The sequence below is a fragment of the Acyrthosiphon pisum genome, chromosome A1, assembly GCF_005508785.2.
Source record: "Acyrthosiphon pisum isolate AL4f chromosome A1, pea_aphid_22Mar2018_4r6ur, whole genome shotgun sequence".
NCBI lineage: Eukaryota > Metazoa > Arthropoda > Insecta > Hemiptera > Aphididae > Acyrthosiphon > Acyrthosiphon pisum.
In genome coordinates this window covers 166,883,951-166,900,104 of record NC_042494.1, presented here as the reverse complement: position 1 = coordinate 166,900,104, position 16,154 = coordinate 166,883,951, and the positions used below count along the sequence as shown (strand labels likewise).

Genomic DNA, 16,154 nt, shown 5'->3' with positions numbered 1-16,154 from the left:
TATCTGTGAAAAATTAAATAATTAAAAAAATTAAAAATTAATTCCACATCTACTTGATAATCTTTTTTTAATGAGTTATCCACCAACTTTCTAGCTATCATAGTTTAGAAGAAAAGTTAAAAAATAGAAATTTTGGAACTGTTCACGCCGACGTTTTTCATGAGGTTATACCGCTTGGGTGTGATATCAAATCTCTCTCATTAATATTTTATATTAAAGCTAGCTAAGCTACCCAAATACTGAAATACTCATGATTACTGAGTTACATTTTATTATTTTCCTATTTAACACAAATTCTTGAAGTTTTCAAAATTCAAACTTTTTTCATTTCAATTACCATACATACTTGATTAAAAATCAAGAAAGTTATTGAACATATTACAACTTAACACATATTTTTATTAAAATATGAGTCAAGCTTATAAAATCAATTCTCGTGATTTAAATTAAATTAAAAACATTTAAATCAAATAAGATGTTTTTTTTATGAAAAACAATTAATGACATTTAACATAATTATGAATATGAATATATTACAATTAGTAATTCAATTTATTCGTATATACTGACATAATAATATTATGATACGTATGTTTTGATAAACACGTACAGTGTACACTGTACAACCTTCAATTATTATTAAATCAATAAATATATTAATTTATTAATAAAACATTTAAGTTTTTTAATACTTATGTGTATTATAAACTTTAAATTTAATTTATTATGTTTCAGTCCATAACAGTATTTAATATTTTGTTCCTTCATCTTCTATTTTAAATCAAAAAAAAAAAATAGAGATTCAATTAATTACTCTGGGAATTCGTTGAATCAATGACGATAACAAACAGAACGATAACAGCGCCCCAAATCAAGTATAGCATTTAGCCTATTAACCTGATTGGAGAAAATTATCAAACTCTAACAGCTTAGGTTCTGATTCTAAATCAAATAACCTAATTCAAATCCACAACGGTTGTGGCGTTATTATTAACAGCATATTCTGTAATAATAACCCACTTATCATGACGTACCAATTGTAAATAACTTTGGAAAATTTTAAAACCAATTAATATGGCTCGTGATTATATGAAATAATAATAATCTATATAAAGAGTCCACAATAGAAAAATTAGTTCCCTACGACTGTTTGCGAATATAGTGTAATTTAGTACTTCCGAAATAGAAGAATCTTGTAATAATATTATTCGTTGACGAAATACTAGGAATTTGAGTTAATTAAGTTAACTAGTTATTAAAAGATCATTCAATAAATAAAAAAATGTTAAATTAATAAATTACATTTAATTATTAAACTATATAGATACCTAGTTTAGGGCTCATTTATTATTTTTCAGTAAAAATTAAGATTCATAAAACAAAATTCGATTTAACACCGCGTGGTAACCATTTAAATCAGAACAATAAACACCTGAATAGGACGGGACTTTTTTTTTTAAACATTGATTTTTTCTTTCTTTTTACTAACATTGTTAATGGTATTTGTTTGATTTTTAGTTCTAAACATAATGGAATAAAATATGATATAGATATTTAACATTTTACCGCATTATTCGAGGCACAATACTGTAGCTTAATGGAATCGAAGTTTATTATATAGGGTACATAATACTAACTAATATTGCAAACGCTTCCTCGAGTAAAAAAAAAATATGAATATAAATTCACTTTATATTTTCAGCCATGAATTTTATTTTGTATTGTAACTTTCTTTTCATACCGGAATTAATTGTTTCTTCTGATGTATTCATTTTTATTTATCATTATTAATGGTGTGGAATATCGAAACATAATATTGGCTTTTGTCTATTATAAAAAAAAAAAAACATTTAGGACTTGTGAATAAATTATTATTAATTGCTATCTTAAGCAAAATACACGTATGGATCGAATATGTATACATACAATTTATACATTTTTTTAGAAAATTATCTAATGAATGCCTATTTAATAAATTATTGGCTCCATATATGTTTCTTTATATTATAGTATTATAATCCACATCAGCAAACTGAATTGATACGCACTGTTTATGTCGTGCAGTAAGACACACTCGTCCAAATTATCTTACTACTATCATTGATTAATTATACAGTAATCAATGCTACTATATTCATATTATTTTAAAAGCCAAATGTATATCTCGATCAGTGCTACTTCTCCAGATCATATATTATACTATCCACAATCGTTAGGTGTCATACGTGCACCGAAATATATCTGGGGACCAATATTATACGACATTCGAGGCGTTTTTGACTTCCGCGTCCTATCAAACTAATTATCGGCAAGAATAATAAAATTACGGTGATAAGAAGATCTAGTGTTTGCGACTTTATAATAAAGTATGAGATCCATATTGATAATAATATTGTAACACAAAGCGACGCTAGTGCAAGATAATATTTATGATATGTCGTGTCACTATTTTACCCCAAAGGTTTACCTGGATTTATCGAACTTATACGATACGAATATGTTTCTACGTACACATTATAATATACGATAAATTCAAAATAATCGTCGCAGAGACGTATTAAATTGTCGCTGTTTCTACAACGGATCCTGTGGGCTGTGAATAATATATAGGTGACTGATATGCATCCAACCTTAACGAGTCGACCCGCTCGTAAAATCCGCTAAACTGCCGATGTGTTTCGTCGGACCGGCGGTGCAGATAATTTTATGGAGGTTTGTCGAAAACTCATTTGGCCAACATTTCTTCGAACTTACATACTACAACAGTATTTAATATGCACTTGCGGACGCGCAGTCTTATCACAACCGAAAATATTCCTATTACTCCGGTTCGTCGTGAGCTTATATTAAATAAATTCTTCATAGTGTATTGAATGTATACATTGTAAACCGTGTACAAAGTGATATGGATGGTGGTCGCCTTGGACGGCTTAAGACCGCTGTTGTCGGTTGTATAGACTAATGACTATAGAATCTGCATTTGAAATACTCACAGACAGAAGCATTCGGAAAGTTGCCAACACACTTAACATTTATTAGGGGTGAAATTCGACATACGACGAGCTTCTAAATCCACGCGAACCGCAACTACGGCTGTAAACATGGCCTAGGCGATCGCTTACCATATTGTTTACGGTAGGTATACTCATGACGACCAGTGAACCGTTATACTCTCCGTTGGTCGGACTTCAGCCGATTTCACGTAAAACACGCTATATATTATAAAATATGTAAATTTCAAGTATAGCGTGTTATCGCTCATTATTGCCGATTCGTCTATAAGTCGGTGAGTGGTGACACGTCATAAGATAATATGCACATTTCGGTGTAATATAACTGTAGGTATGTCCGTCACTAATGTCACCCGTTTTTTGAGCATTGCGTGATGGGGGGGGGGGGGGGGGGTGGGTGGGCAGGATAATCAGTGTCAACCTATATATTATTATTCCCAGGTCCGTTGTAAGAAAACACTTCTACGACTATTTTTTTTTTATATAAATAGCCAATAATTTATCGAATTAAAATAATGTAGTATGCGTGTACTGCAGGAAGATGGGTTTGAAAAATAAGAGAAAAACTTCCGTAAAATAACCGCAAAACGCGCTGGGTGACGATTGTTTGTAAGACACTATATTATATTATAGTATAATATTATACATATATTTATATCAATGCTGAGTATAGTATTATCGCGCATTATTGCCGGTTCGTTTATATAAGTCAGCGACACATAATATATGCACATAAAGTTATAAAACTGTAGATAATGCGCAAGCGTCCCTTTATGTTATACGAGCCACCCGATCGTTATCGGTATTCTGACGAACATCAAAGGATGTTAAAGTGTGATAATCACACAGGTATATGTCCGTCGCACAACTAGCATTCACCTCGAATTATTGTACTCCATAATGTGCAATAAAAACACTATTGATTGTAATCGTTATGTAACTATTTGTATATTGCGTACTAAGACACTAAGTACTTGTATGTACAATGTACATTGTACATATTATAACAACTGGTTATCTATAATACACATAATGTTATCTAATATATAAAAATAAGTCCGGTTTTCCTCCCTGACGCTATAACTCCAGAACGCACCAACCGATTTCCATGGTTTTGCATTCGTTGGAAAGGTCTTGGGCTACGTGAGGTTTATAGCAAAGAAAATTCTTGAAAATTCAGGAAAAAAACAGTGCTCAAACAGGGATCTTGAGGTTCACGATGGAAATTGGAAATTTTATTTTTATTTATTTTTTAAATAGTTGCCATTGGCTACAGTCTACAGTATAAATTAATATTTATTTATTATTGGTTTCCATTGGTTATTTGGGCAGATCAGGTACAAGTTAGCACCAAATCAAGTTATTGAACATTGCAGCAAGTTACACCCAAAAACAGTTGAACAATCATAATTTTTTAAGTTGCAATTTTTTACGGACAACGGAGTGCACGGGTTCAGCTTGGTATGAATGTTTGTGTGTAGATTAAACCTCTGGGAAGAAGACTGACTTATTTAGGAATGGTTAAATTTGGTTTTTTTTTATACGATAGGTAAGACACATAATATCAATTGTTCAAAACAGCTTAAATTTCTTATTACTGAATATGCAACACAAAATATACAAGGTACATATTTTGGCTGTAACTGGAAGAAGACAGACTAATTTAGGAATGGTTAAATTTGGTTTTTTTTATTCATCTGATATTAGTAGTTATGTTAGGTTAGGATTTTGTATTAATTGATTATATTAATCTACCATAGGTGGAATACGACAAACTTGGTATAACTTTGATATTTTATAGTTAAATCATATACCTACGTACAAACAGCACGGGGTCCGCGATCTACCGTAGGTAGATTGCCTACCTGATAATATACTGCTGTGAATCAGAATTTTTATTCTGGGAAACGGAAAAGTTAAGATACATTTTGAAAACCATACACCGAATATTAAACAACGAATTGTACAAAGTTCGAGTCATATAGAGTTGGTACATTAAACGGGCAACGAAGTGCACGAGATCAGCTAGTATCATATATAATTAACAATTATTATCAGCTAATTAAAAAAAAAATGGGGTAAATGATTCAAGATATGACATAACTTAACCCATTCTGTCCAATCAAAAATGTCCATTTATGTTCTAAGCCTGTAGTAGATGATATGACACTATCCAATGGCGGTTGGAAATATTATAATTTTTGCCTCTTTCATTCACCGCGGTTACATTAATATAACTATATAAATATTAAAATATGTCGCATAATATTATTTGGTCTAAACGGTTCTCTAGAATAGATTTAAATAGGTTGTAGGTTTATTTTTAATTTTATTGTTCCTGATGAGTCATATTACCCGTCTCTCGTTCAAACTTATGATATAAAACAATATTTCCCGTACTTGATTTCACCATGATACGACTTGTTAATCGCTCATATATTATATCTACTGATATCATATTCTATGCTATAGAATATTTATAGCTTACACAAAAAACTCGGTGATCACTACAAAAGTCCAAATTTATGGTTAAATCGAATTTAATATAAAAAAATAATAGTAATAATAATAATAAATTCCGCCAAAATTCCTTGTAAGTATTAAATATCAGTGGAATTTCGGAGCCGTAGTTGAATGACTATAACACTATCATCAAAATTAAATTTTAAAATAAGCTTTACTTTAGACTTTTAAAGTTTTCAACAAGAAATATTGCTCAAACGCTATTAAATTAAAAACATTTCAGAACACAGAATACTTAGCTGTAGATTATTGTTGTCTTGTAAATAATACGTTCAATGTTACAATATTTTATGATGATAAAAAATATTTATAATTACTTAAACGTATTTTAAAATTAGTTTTTATCATATGATTAGAATGACACTTTTATTAAATAACGAATAATTCAAATACAAATGTACCTACTTATATTTTGAATATTTTTATTTTTATATTTTAATATAGTATCTTATATTGAATAGATGATCTTAAAGAAAATTTAATGAATAAAATAAAAAATATATTTTCATTTGAAAAAATACACTCATTTATTTACAGCTGTATATTTTCATAATCAATATCTTATACGTTTTTCTACACGTAATTTCAAACAGTATGATAACTATTGTTTCATAAATCGTTTTTAAGTCATATTAGCACAAATAAAAAAAATATTTTCGTTGATTTATTCTATAATTCAAGACATGAAAGACTGATTATTTAGTACAAATATCTATATAACACGTCATACTAAACATTGTTTTCGTAATATTATATTTAATTGTATAGGAATATTATGGTTTTGCGAATATATATAATCTTATGTACTTTTATAATTAAATTTTATTTAAAATGATCGACGTAGTAAAAAATACAAGTTTCTATTAAAATATTAATTTATAGATATATTACTATATAACATTTTCAAAAAAAGTACAGAAAAGGCTGAAAATGGAACCTCCACTCCTAACTTTATAAAAAATGACTTACTTATATTCTTGTTCATTTATAAATATTTTAAATCAATTTCCAAGAATGTTGGCCAAACTTCTTTCCTGGTCCACCTAGTGTGGTAAATAAGATAGATGTCGCAAATAAAATAGTTTCAGTTGTATATTTGTTCTGTTCTCCTATTTTATTAATACATTTCACAAATGAATAAAATAATGTATAAAGGGTGTTTCTGAAATGGATGAGGTAACTAGTATAGGCGTACTCAGTGTGATGGCCCAATAAAGATTTTTTTGAAATTTTTTTTTTTCTACCTTCAAAATCTAGGTTTATACAAATTATTATTATAACATTATCTTAAATGTAAAAATAAATGGTCTGGTTGTATTTTTTGCAAAATTCTCATATGAATTGAGGTGTCACATTATTTTCGCGCTTATCGCGCGTTTTTAACGCTCGAATCGCCAACTAAAAAAAAATGGAGTGGCACATCGATTTCTATGAGAACACTACAAGATAAACAGTGGTGACATTTATTTGTTGTTATTTAAAATACATGATTAATTAACGAATTATTTTACATCGCCAACTAATAAAAATTATAAAATAATAACAAAATTAAGGTTAATAAAGCTTTAAATGATCAAATTTACTGTACAGTAAATATGATGTGACACCTGATGAGTACGCCTATACTAGTTACCTCATCCATTTCAGAAACACCCTGTATAAATAAATGTGTCTATTGAGCTCTCGTTGTATTGTATTTTGTTTTCATCGAATAAAAGTCCGTTCTTATTGTTAGTGAGTTTAAATTGTATATAAGTAAAGCAAATCCACAACTAATATATTTATTTTTTAATTCGAGAATTTGAATCAATATACATATACTATACTATTAGCCAAAATAACTGTGTGCATTATTGATTAAATTCAATAGATAACACATAAATATCAAGGGTGGTAGTTTTATTTTGCCCCATAAGTATAATAGTATATAATAGGCCATTATTAATAGTATATAAATTATAAACTCTAAACTAACACAAATGTCTTATTTTTATTGCACATGCTAGCCTCATACTATAATACTGCACACGCATTGTTTACAATGCGATTTGTAAACAAAAAACAATTCGAAAATATAATTCAAAAGTTTTCCCAAGGTTAAAACGAATAAACAAGGAAATAATTTCACGATATTAGTTACTTCACAGTCAACCATCGCCGTTTTTTACGCGTTACTTATAAGTTATAATTATTATTTAGTGGTATCATGAGATTTAATCATAAAAAATACGACTCTCCCTTAGTACCTAAATGAGATGGAAAATCTGTACACCAAGAAAAATGGTGTCTGAATTCGAATTGAAACTAAATATTAAATAGGTAACTTGACATTTACTAAAATACTACACTTAATCTCTGCCTTAACCGCAATATCTTGGATCTTATGATGTGGTTCTCTAAATTATTTCTTTGGTATAATATTTATGTTAAGCAAAATGTGCGTTATTTGAAAAAAAAATTTCACTCACCGAGTTTCATATTTTTTATTCGCAATAAACGTCTATGGAAAAAAAGAAAAATTGTCGTAATTATGTTTGGGCGTTGCTAAAGTACGCGGAAGGAAAAGGCAGGAAGGACGTTCGAAAAAAAAACGAGAGTATTATAATACGAGTTTTATTTTCTAATTTGGCGGACGACCGGTGAATAGGCGTGGCGTCAAAAAATGTGCCTAACCATGATAGTCAAGGGTCGCGTTGGACTTAAACGAAACTGGAGCAATTCTAACGGGGACGGGTCACGCGCCAGTAAAACAACACGTTTTTTAGGTCATAACGAAATTTAATAAACACAATAGGGCCTAAATGTTCAATAATAAGCAGCCGATTTTGCGCGTGCGTACGTGACTGTATATACGAGTGGGCGCGTGTTGTGTGTGTGTGTGTGTGTGTGTGAATGTGCCTGAATTTATGCGACTGATATTATACGGGTCCTCGGGGGGCATTCGGTTGTAATTTTTTTTGTCCTAAGTGCCGAGCACTTCCCCACATCGGTCCTATTTTATTACACACCTTGAGCGTATGTGTGTGTTCATAACTACCACCACCCGGTAGGAGCATGATATTATAATATGGTTGAATGTTGTTGTTCAATATACTGCTGTGAACAGTCTCATCTAATCTGGACCAGCACTCGGTGGAGTGTGCCCATAGAGGGACGAGGAACTGCACGGTGAGGATAATATAGTGGATGAAATCCACCCCCACTCCCCCGGTGGTCTTTTAATTTTTATGAATCAGTTTTATCCCGGCGATATACAAAACGTAATTTCATGATATGAATGTTTTTTATTAATACCATATTATTAAGTGTTGCTTTGTTAATAAGTTAATTAAATCACTAGGATAAATAGATAACATAAAAAAAAAATTAATTAGAAATTTTTTTTAATCAATTTCATTTTAAACTACAATTTACAATGCCTTATTAATAATAAGTTATTATTAACAATAACAGTATGATCAAGCTATATTTCTAAAAATCCTGTCAGTAGTGATGTAAACTTAAAAAATAAATATTTATGTAATACTCAATAAACGGCTATAAGAATATTAAAAATCGATTATATTTTTACGGTTTTTTTTTTGTGCAATGAAATAATTAACCACCAACCAATGTATCTAAAAGTTGTAATATTTTTTTTTTAATTAATCCGTCACCCACCAACCCTTGTGAAAAACGTGCTAACGCGATTTTTTTTGTCATTGTTTTTCACCTCTTTCGCGTGCTAACAACGCCCGCGCGTTACGAACTCGTCGCACACGTGCTACCACCCCTACCCCCTCCGCCACAACTGCCCCGATCCAAATCACGACCACTCTAACAGTCTAACATAATTGTGAGCTCGGTGACTTATTATAACGAATAGTAATTTTTCAGCGTCGGTGACTACAATCAGAGCCGGAACACTTGTCTGCTTCTTTACAGTAAATAGAATTAAATACGATCCTATGCCGATGATAATAATAATTATTATAAAAGAAAAAAACATGTCATATTGAAAAATCGTTTTTCTAGACTTATTCCGTTATACGTCTTCATTTACTTCGTATATAAAATCCACTAAATTGTTTTCATGTGTAGCCAACGCACTACAATGTGGTAGACATGTTTAATAACACGTAAAATATTATAATTATATTATAATACGTCTGGTTTAAGGGAGTATTTATTTACAAAAGAGCCTTTTTAATATGTATATTATTTAGTAAATAAACAAACTATAGTTTACTTATAAAATGTATTTGATAGTTTGTAGGTTTTTATATTTATTTCGTTTTTCTACATGCATTGCTGGGCGCAATTAGGAGAACTTGGAGGAGGGGTGGCTAAGCCCCATCGCCAAGTTTTAGTTTGAAATATTAATTATCAGGGTTTGTGCTGCAGATACAATTTTAGCCCCCCCCCCTCACAAAAATGTCCCTAGTTGCGCCTATGCGATGCGTTTGTAGATTTTGTCGATATTAATGAAATATATTTTATAACATGGCGTCCTGGGTAGGCTATTTAGCTACACGACTGTCATGCACTTTTTTTACTGCCTATCATAATATTATTATTATAATATTGGTTTGATGTATTTCTGCAACAGGTAATACAATTATAAAACCCATACAGCCGACTAAATTGGCCATTATTTGTAATGTACTTAACGTGAGGAAATTCACCTAACCTAACCTAACCAAGGCACACTGGAGGTAGTATAAAATAAAAAATAGATATTATATTATGTACATTTTTTAAAATAATGTTTTATCCCATCTAACAAGTAAAAATAAATAGTTACATTTTTCTTTGTTTTTGAGACGTTTTTTTTTATTACTCTAGAGCTTATAATCTAACTTTCAAAATAATTAAATAATTTTGTTTAGATTAAAAAGTTTATAAAAAAAAAATACATATTTATAAGTATATTCTATAAATTATTGATTGGAGTTTAATTTGTTTTTTTGAAATCTATTTATGCTTTGTAATAAATTTATTTATTTTTACTACTGACAAAATTTTAATTTAAATATTAAAAGTTATGGTTTGTTGCTAGCTTACATATTGGAAATATAAATACCAATAATTAAATGAGCTTTAAATCATGTTGATAATATTATATTCATATAATATAGTATAATAAGACAATGTTTGTTAAACATTAGTTACTAACGTACAATGTAAATACTACATCAAATGATAAAAAAAATATATTACTTAGATCTAAGTGGCTTATATTATAATCAATATGTCCACTGAAATTGAAGTTATTTTTATTTTTTCACTTAACAAGGATGAACGATAAACTATTTATTTAGGTATTACTGTTTTTAAAAAGTAGAAACCATCCAAACAAATTATGGTTTCTTTATTATTTCATTTTGAAAAACGCAGACGTTATTTGTGCATCGGGAACGAGAGATTATATTATACTGTTTGCATTATCATAATGAATTTTAAAGTAAACAATACATATTGTTATATTTAAAAGACGAATCTAAGTGCATTTCAGTTACCTAATTATAAATGTATATGTATAATGTATGTCATATTCGAGCCAACGAAGAAAAAGTATAAAGAATTTAATCTTGTAACACACAAAATACATCTGCTTCAGAACTTGGACATTTATTTTTATTTTATTTGCCTATTGGTTAGATATTAAATAGAGTTAAATATGTTTTAAAGTTAATACATTTTTCTGTCCTTAAGCATCTATGAACATTTCAAAGTTTAATAGTATGTTTGGTATACACCGAGATGACATATTGCAATCAAGTTTTGAAATCCTACCTGTTACCAAAGTATCTAAAAATTATATTTTTCATTTAGTAATATTTTCAACAACTCTATTTAGAACAACATAGCAATAAATTTAGATTAGAATAAAGAAAAAATAATTTTGAAAATTAGAGCTTAAATTAATATGCTAACAATGTATGAATTCTTTTTTTTTATTTACTATTAATATTGAAACTATTTGAAAGTAAACAAAATATTATTTTTTAATGCTAGCTGATTACTATAGTCATTTAAACATAAACTCAACCTATAATGCTATCTTACTTCTGTTAAAAACACAATATGTATGGTTTATTTTGAAATACAGTTTAGAATAATTTTTATTTATATATACATAGACGATAAACCTATTCTAAGTAACTATTTATAACTTTAAATATTATTTTATGATTGCATTTTGTAACTGCGATGCAACAAATATTTATTTATTTTTGTTATTATTTATGGAAACTAGGGATAAAATGATCGGTCTCGATAGTTATAATTTTACAATAAGGGGGACGGAGTGGCCGAGCGGTCTAAGGTGTCGGTTGCGACGCAGCCGACGCCGGCTCGATTCCTCGGTCGCGGGTGGCATTTTTCTTCAGCCGAGTCACGGCGGCTGTTGAGAATTGCCACCATCCCCCACCCGGGCATGGCAGATACCTACGGGTGCCCACTTGAAAATTCTGCCAAACACAAAAAACGTGTGTTCCCCCCTACCGTCCCAAAAACCTACAATACCTACAGTTAATGGCCTTAGTTGCCTGACTTAAGACCAAAAAAAAAAAAAAAAATGTTTCAATATACAAAGTGAATTATTAAATTAGAAAAACAATTAGTTTTATAGATTTTTAATCAACGCCGATGGAATAGTTGAGTGTTAAAACAAAATATACTGTAAGTAACATTTTGAGAAACCATAATTCGATGACTATATAGGTACCTACATTTATAAGAACAAGAGTACTCCTTCTAAAACACTGCAATTAAGTTGAAGACTTGTTTGAATTGCATTGAACGAGAGGAATATTGAATTAAATATACTACTTACTGGTTGACACGTACTTTAGAGTTTAGAAAGAGTTTTGAGTGGGTACTTTCGACATCGCCGTTAAATTAAAATGCGAAATTGTACTTTTCTTACTAATTCCAAACCTGAGCGTCAAAAATAACATATTAATATAATCAAGAAAATGAATTTTAAAATTGATTATCAAAATTGCATACATTTTTACTTCCATTTTAAGTACAGAGTTTTGTCAAATTTAATAATGTTCTTACAATGTATTAGTGTAAAGATGTTTTGAAGTTATTATGTTATTGCACCGGTGTTTTCTCAATTTATTGTAAGTTGATAGAACTTCTCGAAATTTGTTTCACAAAATTTTGGTTCTCTTGCGTCGTGACGGTAATAATAAAACGTAGCGACGACTTAAACTTTACGTTATAAATTGGCTACACATTTATACATGGTATACCTACCTACATAAGACGTGGTACTCAAGATTATAATAACCGCATAGTGCATAATATTATTATTCAAATTTTACCATAACAAGAAAAACGGTGACTAGGCTCTTTTTAATAGTACGCCGAACGTGTCATATTAAATTCATAACTTAATTGGATACAAACTTTCTGTGTACGTATAAAAAACATCATTCATGTATGTATAGTTTATATACGCTTATATCTTCTACACATAAATTTAATAAGGACGTCACAAAATAAAAATCTTATTTTTACACCTACATTCGTTAAACACGTGACCTAAGACACTCATTCATGCGTGTATTTTTAGATACAAGACGATACACGTACATCTGACATGCTGCTAAGCGAACTGCAGCTTAAAAATTATATTGTTTATTGTTTATATATATATAAATGGTTACCTATAAACCGGCATAGGCGTGTGCATTATTCGAGCTAATAATCTGACCATAATATTTTATTATTATTGTATATTATATGCTGTTGAGCTAAAATTAAATCAAATTAATTTACGGGGCGAACGAGAGGAGGTGAATAAAAATCTTAACCAGCCGATTCAAAAGCACATGATGCGTTTCTGGTAATCCGGTGTTTTTCGTAAAACGTGAAAATAAACGTACACGGTCTCACATGATATTACTGAGATTTATTTTCTTTGCCGTCATCTCGTTAACTTGAGATCTTGAACAGCAGTTGGTATACGTCACTAGGTATATAAAATGTTTGGATAAGCTAAGAGATATGCCAAAGGGGAATATACACATACACACATACACACATACCTACCGTCGTTGCAATCATGTGTGTCATTAATCCCCTGCATCGACCAGCTTTGTGATGAGCGGATGTTAGCGTGTAGGTATATAACATAATATTGTATCAACTCATAACAGTCGTCAAATTAGAAAACCAAGTGAAACGGATTTCTATAAGTATAGGTACATCACCTGATAACTATAATAATCAAAATTGTTTTTAAATTACGCTCTATAATTTATGAGTTTGGAGTTGAAATAAAACTTATCAAATTATGAATGTATTTGTGATGATCGCGTTATATATTTTATACTTTCACATTTTAAGTTATATTTTTAACCCTGTATATTAAATCATATATACATATATATAAACATATTTTATTCATTAACCATTGAAATAAACTTGAAAAACTTTTAAACTAGGTATAGTGGTATGTCAATTTTTTTCCTTTTTATGATGAATTGTTTTGTTTGCTTTTAATATATATTGTATTAAAAATATAATGTGCATACAATTGGTAAGTCAGTGTGAATATTGTAGATTTTTATGATTAATAATAAATATTTAATGCAATAAATCAATTCGCAGACTTCAAACTTCACTATCTTCTTCTTGGGTAGGTACACTAGATAATATATTAGTAACTGACCACCACAACATATTGTATACATTTTGGATCAATTTTAAAGTTTTGTCCGTTCAATTAGATATATAAAGTTTAAGATATAAGTTTAAAGTAATTTCTTTATTTATTTTTGTACACATTATTTTAATGATAATTTATTGAACTTAATTTCTTTTATATAAAATGTCGGTTTAAATAAAGGGATCAACACTTCAACCCTTTCTGTGTTTATGTGGAATAAAATGCAATGAAATACATGTGTTGTGAATAGTAAGATAGTATCCTGGTGCTCATTTAATGTTCCAAAGTCTTGTCAGTTGTCATACAATTGCTCAAGGTAATTAAAAAAATTATTTGAGTAGAATACATTTTGATATACTTATGTACAAATTACTTGTTTATCATGAGTTATTTGTATTATACTAGACATACTTTAAAAAATATAAATTTAATAAAAATGATTTATATAAATTTATAAAAAAGGAATAATGTAGATTCTCGTGATATTTTTATACAATTATTTTTATTTATCTTCGACGAAGATCTATATTAAATTAAACTACATTCGCAAATTCTAAACAAACTTCCAAAGTGATTTAAATTTAGAATAATCAATTTTGAGAGGGAGCAACACATAATAGTTTTAAACGAAAGTTTCCAAAAACCCCTATGCATATAACCGTAGTCCGTAATACACATTAACGTTTGTTTTATTATGAAGACTGACTTTACTTCTCGAAAACAGATTTCAATGTATACATATTAAACATAACACACACTTACAATACATGTTGTGTTCATAATAATCAACTATCGAATACTTACATTGCACATTTTAATACATATAACTATAATAACAAATCATTGTAAGTTTGTAATACAGACCTAGGTTCAACAATTGAGAATTGTTGGCATAATATAATGTATAGTGTATTTATTTTATGTAAAAAAAAAAATGAAAAGGGCTGTTTATGAAACTGCTAATTATATTGGTAATCATATTATGGTAGTTCGTCTTGTTTTACATTTTTTTTTGTCGTTGCATTTTTTAATACGTTCGTTATGCATAATCCACATAATATCAGTATTAATAATATTATCTAATTACATATTAGTTTAATGTATTAAACTAATAAAGAGATTATAATGAATCATTTGTACATTTACGGGGGGCTCTTAGCTGCAGTACCTTTCGTATTAAACCGCATATGACTGCGTAGGTATCTAAAGACTTGAGATAAACTTGATACTCGAGTCGTCTCGTAACCCTTGCAGGTGCAGTAGGTACTATGCACTCTCGAAGTAAACGTGAAAAATGCAATTGAGATAAAAAAAAAATATGTATCTTTTTACTGTCTAATCTTTTACCTAATACTTACTACGGTAGGTACTATACGTTGGCGGAGTGCGGAAATAGCACCGACAGACAGATAGCGAAGATAGCAATACATGGCCACATGGGTATATAAAATATAAGTTAAATGTCACGACAATTTCTAAAGTATACAAGACATAATGCACGTGTAATCATAAAACGTATACTATACTCACAGGGGGGTGCGATGGGTCGAGGCTCTTGAATAGGTACCGTTATCTGGTCAAAAACGAGACGTGAAACGTGCGGACGGCGCGAATCGGATGTGCGTCGCGGTCACGAACGATTACGGTGCGCTTTCCGCGAACATTTTCCGTGCCACGGTGTGAGGGGACAACTGAAAAGCCGCTCGGCACACGATACTCGGTCGGCGTACCACGGCGATGCGTTTCGCGCCCCCCGTGGCATCAAGGGCGCAGGCGCAGCAATCGCCTCAAACGCCGCCGACCCTCCGCGGTTTTACTATTCAGACTTTGAAAACCTGCAGGTAGGCGCAAAAATTGAATGATGCTTACAAAAAAATGAAAGCTTTTATTTATTTGTTCATCTATTAAAGCATCTGGCGTACGCAAATTTGAAGAAATTAAAAAAAAAAAAAACA

At 30.0% G+C, this 16,154-nt stretch overlaps 1 protein-coding gene across 1 annotated transcript in view; it reads right to left on the bottom strand.

Moving 5' to 3' along the window:
- The window catches only part of LOC100575654 (neuropeptide Y receptor type 2-like), a 78,446-nt gene extending 62,499 nt beyond the window's left edge, over positions 1 to 15,947 (bottom strand). The window contains exon 1 of the mRNA XM_003242064.4: positions 15,730 to 15,947. The gene's annotated coding sequence lies outside the window, so the exon portion shown is untranslated. The remainder of the gene's footprint in view (positions 1 to 15,729) is intronic.
- Between the last annotated feature and the right edge of the window lie 207 nt (positions 15,948 to 16,154).